Below are 9491 nucleotides of genomic sequence, written 5' to 3' on the forward strand. Positions count from 1 at the left end.
GAAGGTTTCATTCCGTTTGGACTCCGTTTGATATTCCTTTTCTTCGAAATACTGAAACAGGCAATAAAACAGCAATATGGGTTGGGCCTCCGGTTAATAGGTTAGTCCCAAAAGTAATATAAAAGTGTATAATAAATCCTATAATCATTCAAAACAGGTAATATAATAGCATGGAACAATCAAAAATTATAGATACGTTGGAGACATATCACATACCTCCTAGATAAAAATATCTATGTCAACTTGATGGGCATAATTTGTCATAAACACGAAATGCAACAACTAGTTTTAAAAGAGAATATACCACATCCGAATCATAACCATGACGAGGGCCGACGGGGACGGATATCAAAACCATGGCAATATGTATAACAAACAATGTACGGGTAAGATAATTATACGAGTAACTATATATCCAAATCAAACAAACATCAATTTGGTATTATAAAACATTCATGAACAAGAGCCTCACCACAAGGTGGTGCCGGCGACGGGACGGTGCGGGCGATCGACGGTGGTTACGACAGAGATTTAGAAGACACTAAGTAAACCACACCTACATATGCAAACTAAGTGTTATTTTTGACCTCAAATTGCATATAAATCAAATACTATCACATATAATTCCTCCCAAATTACTAAACTCACAAATTAATCACTATACAAAGCATTGCAAGAGCTAATCTAGCAATGAGATGATGAAAGGACAAAGTTGCTAACCTTTGTGATCATTTGAATGGATGGGAGCCTTCAGATCTTGACAAATTTTGGGCAAAATTTGTGATGAGCTCGAGGAAGAGAGGGGAAGAACAGAGGAAGTGAGGGTAAAGTGGAAGAACAGAGCGAGCTCGGGTGGACGAAGGGTTTATGTACGACGACCTTTAGTACCGGTTCGTGCCACGAACCGGTAGTAAAGGTGCTGGAGGGGCCCCAGACTGACAACATCCTGCCACCACTCTCTTTAGTACCGGTTTGTGGCATGAACCGGTGCTAAAGGTTCACCACGAACCGGTACTAATGAGAGCGGCCGGCTAGCCGTTGGAATCGGCACTAGTGCCGGCTCAAAATCAAACCGGCACTAATGTGTCTCAGATTTGCCCCTTTTTCTACTAGTGTTGATCTCTTTGATTCGCCTTTCCCTGGATTTTAAGATGCACCCTAACTTTTCAAAGTGTATATGTGAACTTTGACGAGTAAATTGGACGGCATACATCTGTACTTAACGTCAAAACTCAAAATACACACCCTTTTGTAAAAACAAAAATATAGTTAAAGCTCTGAAAAATGTTATATTTATGTTTGACACAATTTACTCAACAATACTTTAGTCAAGCTGTACTTATTGGCGTTTTTACTGATGATTTTACCTTGTTCTTCTTTGAATATATATAGCCCCAGTGACTGGCCATGTGTGGAAGCATTGCTGAAAAAGAGGCTAGGTGATGGTTTCTTCATGTATGGTATGTGTGTATTTTAACTCTACTAGATGACCCATTGCGCCGATGGCGCAAGGGGCGAGAGTAAGGCAAGTATGGAAAGAGTGAACCTAAATATATTTAGGGGCAGATTGGTACACATGGATCATTCATGATACATAGCGTTCTAATTAAGAAGCTTATGATAGAATATTTACAATGCTATTAGGAAGGTAGAAAGGGGGAGATTCATCTCATAGGCTTTATGCTTGGTGGACCATCGGCGCTGCAATTTTTCATAGTGGCTGGGGTTGAATGTTTTCATTGTTCATAACAGAAATCCCTTCAACATCATCATCCAGACTCCATTAGTACCTGTGCATATTGTTCAGCATTGTTGTCAAATAACTGATGATTGAAGCATAGGAAAGCAACAAAGATAGAAAATCATACATAAGATCAATAGATGGATGTGCTGCCCATGAGTAATAACAACTGAGGTTACATAGGTTATAATATCGCCGGCAGATGTACAAAAGCAACGTATGGCATCATCGGCAACCACAGGTAAGGTTCATCTTATCATAGAGGAAAATTAGATCTTCTTAAGACGACAGGCTATGCATGCAAAAGGCATGGGTTGATGTAGATGGTCCGTCTAGAGGACATGGACGATGAGAGTCAGGCGGTGCTCCGCGGTAACCTTGAAACAAAAGGCGCAGATACGTCCTTCATGGATGTTTGCACGATGGCGGAACTCTGACCAATTTCTGGTTATTGTGGCTCTCTTGTCTGTTCCCAGCATGATACGACAACTGGTGTGCAGACTGCTGTTTGCGAGCTTGACCTTGAGTGTGTCATCATCTGGTTTGATGTACTCTTTCAGCTTTTCTTTGGTGTAGTGGACCTGAAAATACTGGCATACGAGAGGAATTAATTGAGTAGATTGCAGAGTGTCGTTTGGCTTTGAGTAAAAAGCTTCAAATGTACAGTTTAAATATAGTTGTTTATGTATGTATGGCACTCTAGTGAAGGAGAACAAATATAGGAAGAAAGAAAACATGTATATCAGACTATATGAATATTAGTTTCTAAAGTTACATGCAACAAGTTGATGAGAATTGTTGTGCTGGTGCTAATAGCAGGGTACACAGCTTTTGCAATATTTTGCGATAAAGTCAATTTGGTGAATCAAAAGCACACTGCAGGTTGTGCCTCTGATGATTAGTCAGGTAAGTAGTTTGGTTGTGAGGCATAAGCAAAGATAATTCTATTTTTCAATGAAGTGGAAGGAAGGAGTGTACCATCCGTTGGCCTGGCTTTGCAAATGTTTTGTTGATGGCAGACATAGTATTTGATATCTGGTTTTTTGCGGCGGAACATTGCATACAACTTGTTCAAATGGTGTTGATAGAGCTTCACTTCGTTGCCCCAGTGACAGTACATTTCAAGCTCTCCACAGTATTGGATAGCAAGGGGTGGTCCTAAATTTTAAGATCGAAATGAAGCAGCACATGTAAGAAGGCTGAATACTATTTATTGTTAGGAGACTAAGTTCTGACCAAGAAGAAAGTAGAATTAAGCTTTAAACCTATAGTAGGAAGAATATAGTAACTAAGTTAAGTTGAGCATTATTGATTGGGCTGATATATGTTTTTCTCGGTTCTAAGGCAGAATATTGGCGTTGTAGAAGTATAGCAGATCATAAAAACTATTTGGTCATTTTATTTTAAATGGAAAATATCATAACAGGATAATAAGCATTGTAGTCTGGCATTGGCTCACCGCGAATGATATACTCCGGATGCTCATATTCTTAATCCTGTATTAAATATCAAGAGAATTGTTAGTGCGAGGAAATAGAAACTTGTTTGCTGGCAAAAGGAAACCCACTCTCATCAATAGAAGTTTCATTTTGAAATGACTTTGGGAATCTTTTTGAGCAAACACCTTTTTTCATGCAAGGACACTTTGGGCCATCAATGCCACAGGGCCCATGCATCATGAACTAAGCGACAAGGGCATATCCCAAAGGATCCTGTACAGGATCAGGGATCTGAGCCGAAATATAGGAATCTATAAGAGCCGGCGTGACAACTCTATCATCATCCTTCTTTTGCCAAACAAGGATGTGTGGGTGTGGCAATCCCCTCTTCTGAAACTCAATACTGTGCAAGATTGAAAATAGGAGAGAAAGGCGACATAAAAACCGTAAGAAAGACGTAGAAAGAGAAACAGCAAAATGAAAGAGGCTTGCAAGGGGCAGTTCCAGCAACAGTAAGACCAAAGGCATTCCCATTTTTGATCCGATGAAGATACTGCATAAACTCCGCCTATGTCTTCTAGGCATAGCCGGTCCCAAGCCCGGGTAAAGGAGGAGGGTTGTGATAGGCTTGGCGAGCCAACGTAAAAACTAGCCAGTCCCATAGGTATGAAACCCATTTGAGCGAGAATAGTACTAGGATGGGTGACCTCCTAGGAAGTCCTCGTGAAAGGGTTTCATATATAAGGGTTGTGATAGGCTTGGCGAGCCAACGTAAAAACTAGCCAGTCTTTTGGGTATGAAACCCATTTGGGCGAGAGTAGTACTAGGATGGGTGACCTCCTGGGAAGTCCTCGTGAAAGGGTTTCATATCTAGCCTACCCCAACTTGTTTGGGATAAAAGGCTTCGTAAGTAAGTAAGTATGAAGATACTGCATAAGCTTCATGTGGTACACCCTAACAGCTTCCGGGAAAATATGTTCCGACTTGTAGCTAATTATGAACATGAATCATATAGGACAAGACCATAAAGAGATCTATCCTTGGGCTAATGAAAATAATTGTGAATACTGAATCTGCTGCGCAGTATAAAAGAATTCAGTTATTACCTTGGCTGACTTAGGAAGCAAATGCACGAGTAATCATCAACATCAATTTATGTATTCATCTTGACAGGGGTTGAAGAAAGATAATCAGGAAACTAAAGGCTGACAAGCAAAGTTCAGTAATCAGAACACCAACTCCTAAAGCTTCCGAGAAAAAGCTTAACAACCCGCAAACATCATCTGGAGCATTTCAAGCATTAAGGATGAAAAATTAAGAGTCAGAGATACTATTTGCGGTGTCCACCATTATCCTCATTTTTTGGTAGTTAATAAAATGGAAGATAGATATGATGGATAATTTATTGGCAAATATCAGTAGGCGGTGCTGCAACTGTTTAAATAAGTTTCATTGGTTATTAGTTTCCATCTAATTGGAAGATACATGACACAAATATGAAATGTTGGTCATCCAGTATGTCTAAATGGAAGATACATGGAAAAAAATATTGAATGGAACATTAAGCCATTAAAATGCATTTGAGATCACAATATATCATGCACAAAAAAATGGAATTAGCTACGCTGTCATTATTCTATTGTAAAGAAAAAGAGAAGAAAAACATGGAAAGATTAAAGATGCAGACTGATTACCTGAAGGGCCATATAATTTTGACCTCTTCTCACAAAACTAATGCTAATTCTTTGAGCTTCCACTCCTATTGTATATAACACGGCATCAAACTTTCATGTAACTGTTGATTCAGTATCCTGTAGTGTACAATGCAAAACATAAAAACCATGGAGAAAAATGATATTCAAGGCTAGGAATTTATTCAAAAGAGAATCAAAATATATGAGAGGGTAGCGGCCTAACTGTTTTATCAAATAGCAGAAAAGATTATTTACCCCTAACACACAGTTCTTTCATGCTTCCTCATATATAGAAAGAATAACTAACAATTTCAGAATGTTATGTTATATTTATACAGCAGATCACACAGAAGTAAATGCTAAACAGGGGAACCATAGCTTGATGCGGACAACAGGAGGCAACAATTAATTAAAAAAAACAGAGGATGTGCTAATGAATTAGAAGTAAACATTTGGAAATATCCCTAATTGTAAATCTATCACGAGAAGTTTCTTATGATTCTTTGTAGCATTTTTTCGAGAGCATCAAACATGTAATCAAATAATGGGGCAGCAGATCAACAGCCCCTGCAGTAAACAAACAGCCACCCCTGGCAGTACTGCAAAAGAAATCAAGTAACTGAGATAAGCACTGAAATAGCCATAGAATATTTGAACAATTAGCATGGCGACCATGCTCATTTCGGCAAGTACATCCTACAATCTACCTGTGCACCACAATGGGCAATCGCAAGCCCCAACTCATGCAATCCTACAATCCAGGTCTGCACAAAAAAAAACAATCATCATGAACAAAAGGAAATGAAAACATGAACGTGGCAAGGTCGATAAGCTAAATCAGTACAACTATACATTAGCGCACTCGGGCGTATACATCGCTAACAACCATAGCAATATATTTGCAAAGAAGAAACATAATAATAGATGAATAATTCCTTCTTCGTCCTTCATGGCTTTTATGTGTGTGTCCTTCACGGGATTATCTAACAGAAGAGAGGTATAAATGGCTCTCTTTGCTAGTTCATTTGTTACCATGAGTTTGAGTTCTTCAAAATAACTGTTGCCAAACAATCAGTTAGGAAACTACTCTGCAAGATATGAGTACAAAGAAACCAGACTATCAGATTCAGTTGGCCACTCTGTTCCTGCCAATGCGCTCCATTAGCTACTGAGAAGATCGGTTCAATTGAAGGAAGCTTTCTGGCAGCAACATGGCTAAAACCATACGTGATTGCAATCACACGGGTTTGCTTCGTACATATCAATTGAACCATTCTTCAAATCCCCTGATTAATTTAACCCACACTAAAGAACGACTCTCTTAGGCTTGCCAGTAATGAACCTAAGCTAAACAAAATCCCTTGATTAATCCGAAACAGCCATCAAGCCAGCGCAATCCAAAGTTAGAACAAACAGCAACAAAAGGAGACACAGAGAGAAAGAGGTAGGTGGATTTGAGTCATCACCAAGTCACCATGAACTGGACGAGCTCGCAGTAAGACCGCATGGCATCTGGTCTTGCAACTTGCTCTCACTATGGAAGCTAAAGCATTAAAATGTATATATAATATGTTTGTATCTCTAGCATTACTCAATCTAGAATACTCTGCTTAGCGGGACAGAATGCATATCTATCACAGACAAATACTACCGGATGACAGGTTCCAAGGGTTCCTTGTTATTTACCAATGATCTGACATCACCTTCAGGAATCTTTCCCAGCACAAGTTAGTCCTCTTCAATAAAGCAGAAACATATTGCATCGGATATGGAGCATTGCAGCTTAGAAGCACCCCGTACAAAATACAAATCACTGAGAATTAGAAAATGATAAATCTCAAAGTTGCAGCCATAGTCAAAAGACAACTAAAGTTGATGTCGCCCTATAATCTCTCTTCTTCTCCATGCCAGTGAAAGATCAAAATGAAAAGAATAAGAGTGAGAAGAAAATGAAAGACAATGTGCAACAAATCATGATTGGCTAAAACATCGGCTAATCTAGCCAGCCAGAGGCTATATTTGATGACCACAATTGAACAACTAAACTCAGGTCAACAAAAATTGGGTAATTAATTAATTCAGTCCTGATTAAGAAAAAGAAATACAAACATTTATTACGCAAGGGACTATACAACCCGTAAAGCACCCCTGTATCTGTCCATTAATCCAATCTATTCAAGATTAATATAATGGAAAATACAAAAATATCAACATCGAGACCATTTCTCCAAGGAAAGAGAAGCTAACAAATAAGTGGAACTGAACCACCACCTCCTGCTCCTTGCCATCAAACCACTGAATCGTTGTGGTGCAAATAAGCGGAATTAAATCACCACCTCTTTCTTTCATTGCCATCAAACCACATAATTCTTTGTGGTGCAACGCACGATGACTGAAAAAGGAGACCACCACTGCCATGTCGGGAAGCACCCAGATGGGATGGAGTTGATAAGCTGCACCGCGACCACATTTCTTGGGTCTGGATCAAGCCTTGGTCTGGATACAACCAATAAGGCAAAAAAGGGGAAAAGCATGAGAGGGGGGAAGATACCTAAGCGATGGGCAGCTGCGGCTGGACCTCAAGGTCAGCAACCGAGAGCACGATGGACTGCGGCTGCAAGCACCTAGTCCATCAATCTCCACAATACTTGCTGCTTCAGGCCACGACAACCACTGAAAAATAAACTGCCTGTCAAATCCAGCAATAAACAACAAAAGAGGCAATTCAAAGGTATATAATGCCTTCGTCCCTGAACAAAGGTCAACTTCAGATTGATGTTAAAAACTTTTGAAACTTTTACCATTAAACACTAATATATATTTGCTAAACAAAATGATTCTATTTGATTTGTCGTTTTATGGTTATTTCACTTAGTTTGGTCTACATGACAAACGAACAATTAATACCAATGGCACTTCAGACAAATCATTGGTTGTGAAAAATCATGAGTACATGAAAACGTTAACACACACAATGGAGCGCCTGTATTGCTGTAGTGTAGTGTGGAAAGGTTGGAATATAGAGGTCATGGTAAGATGGAACTGGGATATGTACCTGGTTGTTTTAGCAAGGCTAGTTATCAAGTGACGCACCTGCTACCACCCTCTGATGTGCCTCCCTCTCCCTGTACAAAATTCTTCAGATTTGCATCTCACCTTTTGCATCAATATGAAAGAAGAGGAGAGGAGGAGTTAGCGTACCTTCAGAAGGGCCCATGACGCTGCAGCGCCACAACAAGGAAGTGGGGGACCTTGCGCCATCGTCAAATCTCCCCTAAAGCTGAAGCGGCCCACGTCCGATGCATAGGCCAGCGTCTTGCTGTTTTCCTCGTCCAGCCGACGACAATGCAGAGGCGTCCCCGGTGGTCAGTGGGCTGTGGCGGCATCTGTCCCCCGCTCCAATCGAGCATCTAGGAGGATATGAGGAGAGATGGTGGCCTCCTCGTCGCTCACCGGCGCTCGCTGCCGGCCGCATCAATCACTTCTTCCCCACAACACCGTCCACCTCACCCCCCTGCTCCTCGCACCCGAGCTGAAGACCTCATCGCCGCTGCTCTCCAATGGCGGCAGCCTGCGCCCAATCCAGAACCACAGCACGTGGCGGCGTAGATCGAGAACGCGGGACGATATGAAGAGGATTGAGGAGACGAGAGGGAGGCGGGCACCGCTGGAGAAGCTCGCCTCCGCGCCCGCATGCCTCGGATCCGACATGATGCAGAGGAGAGGGGTGGCGACGAGGAGGGACCACCGCTCGGGAGCACGGGCCTGCGCCAAGATCCGCGGTCTCTGGTGGTGTGGTCATCGGCCACGGCGAGCGGGACGGGCGGGGTGAGCGGCTGGGAAGGGGGCGAGCGGGACGGGCGGAGCAGCAGATGGGGCGGCGGCTAGGGTTCTACGTTGCACGGGAGCTGCTGGGATTTATACCCAAAGGTGAAATGACTAGAATGCCCTCGGCGGGGCTCCACGAGCGATTTAAAAGCGACGTGGCCACCTTGGTCCTGCCTAGCGGTTCTCCAGGGTTTATAGGTTAAATGTAGTAGATTTCTTCCCTTTTGCACATATGAAAATCAGTTTTTTGTTCCAAAACAGAGGAGAGGATTCGTGGGTTGGAAGAAAGTAGATGTCAACTTCCATGCATTACTATGGCCTTACTCTGCTCACAACAACATGCATGTATGTACCTGTGCACCCACATGAGTCCCATGAGGACATACTTTTTAGCTTGACTACATCATCTTCAAATTCATGAAAACTAGTAGTGTGACCCGCGCATTTGCGCGGCTAGATTTACAATATTTAGTTTCTATCAAATTGAACAAACCATCCTCATTATACTTCTACTACATTTGGATGTATCTACCTTTTCACTTATAACTTGTGTCAACCAAATTTCTTTCCTATAATGAATCTAAACATTTGTACCTCGTACTCCCATCTCATCCTACATATTCCTTGTACTACCCACCTTCTTTGTGGTTGTATTACCTTGAAGGCATCCACAAATTTGTACATGGCATGACTTCAAATACTTCATTGGTAGTTGATCTTACTCTCATTTTATATGTTCATTAGCCATTGATTTAAATCTAATTCGTGTAGTTACTCTCTACCCCCCCC

General features: G+C 41.4%; 1 long non-coding RNA gene across 1 annotated transcript; it reads right to left on the minus strand.

The window, feature by feature from the left end:
- Window positions 1-1566: 1566 nt before the first annotated feature.
- Window positions 1567-8751, minus strand: LOC119340290. The gene is made up of 9 exons (XR_005164479.1): window positions 8076-8751; window positions 7930-7999; window positions 7426-7547; window positions 4875-5638; window positions 4287-4463; window positions 3201-3237; window positions 2720-2899; window positions 1869-2331; window positions 1567-1790 (listed from the first exon to the last, which is right to left on the minus strand). It is a non-coding gene; the product is annotated as an uncharacterized LOC119340290 (long non-coding RNA).
- Window positions 8752-9491: the final 740 nt, after the last annotated feature.

This window comes from Triticum dicoccoides, chromosome 7B (assembly GCF_002162155.2).
Source record: "Triticum dicoccoides isolate Atlit2015 ecotype Zavitan chromosome 7B, WEW_v2.0, whole genome shotgun sequence".
Taxonomy (NCBI): domain Eukaryota; kingdom Viridiplantae; phylum Streptophyta; class Magnoliopsida; order Poales; family Poaceae; genus Triticum; species Triticum dicoccoides.